Genomic DNA, 1,037 nt, shown 5'->3' on the forward strand with positions numbered 1-1,037 from the left:
ACATGAGTTTGAGAAAGCTCCAGGAGCTGATGATGGACAGAGAAGCCTGGCAAGCTACAGTCCACGGGGTCGCAAAGAGTTGGACATGACTGAGTGACTGAACTGAACAGAACTGAGCATCCAACTGCTTACCCAGGACAGAGCTCAAGTGTATGGCACCGCAGGAACTGACTTCAGGGCCCTGATAACAGGCTGCCCCTGTACCTCTAAACATGGGGCAGGGCTCTCCTCTGGTTTGAGAATGGCTACCCTTCAAAATGAGCCAGTCGCTGAGATTAGTGTTGGTGCCCATGGGATGGAGTACAAGGCCCATGATCCCCGCAGTGGCCACTCTGCAGCCCTCAAGAGCATATGAGTGCCCTGGAGGGGGCCTACTGGACACCTGTGCCACAGCCTGAACTGATCGGGAGACCAAAGTGATCCTGGTGTGTGAATATGTGGATCAAGACCTGTGGTCCAGGACAAGGCACCCCCACCAGGCTTACCCGTGGAGGCCATCAAGGGTCTGAGGCACCAGTTTCTAAGAGGCTTAGATTTCCTTCATGCCCACTTTTTCATTCACCAAGACGTGAAGCAGAGAACATTCAAGTGACAAGTGGTGGAACCGTCGAGCTGGCTGACTGTGGCCTGGCCAGAATCTGCAGCTTCCAGCTGGCACTTACATCTATACTTGTTATAGTCTGGTACCCTGAACTCCAGAAGTTCTTTTACTGCCTACGTATTCAACACCTGTGGACATGGGGAACGTTGGCCGTATCTCCGCAGAGATGTTTCCTCAAAGGCCTCTCTTTTGCAGAACCTCTGAAGCTGACCAGTTAGGCAAAATCTTTGAGGATGACAGGCCCTGAGAAGTGTCTCTGCCCCATGGAGCCCTTTCCCCCAGGGGGCCTGGAGCCCCTAGTTGCTGGTACCCGAGGCTGAGGAGTCTGGAGCACAGCTACTCCAGAGATGCTAGAGATGCTGACTTTTAACCCACACCAGCGAATCTCTGACTTCGAGTCCAGAGGCACTCTTATCTACACGGTGACCCAGGGTGA

The 1,037-nt window shown here is 53.5% G+C and overlaps 1 pseudogene; it reads left to right on the plus strand.

The window, feature by feature from the left end:
• Positions 1 to 311: 311 nt before the first annotated feature.
• Positions 312 to 1,037, plus strand: LOC104985165 (annotated as a pseudogene).

Source organism: Bison bison, unplaced genomic scaffold, assembly GCF_000754665.1.
Source record: "Bison bison bison isolate TAMUID 2011002044 unplaced genomic scaffold, Bison_UMD1.0 scf7180017864039, whole genome shotgun sequence".
Classification (NCBI taxonomy): Eukaryota; Metazoa; Chordata; class Mammalia; order Artiodactyla; family Bovidae; genus Bison; species Bison bison.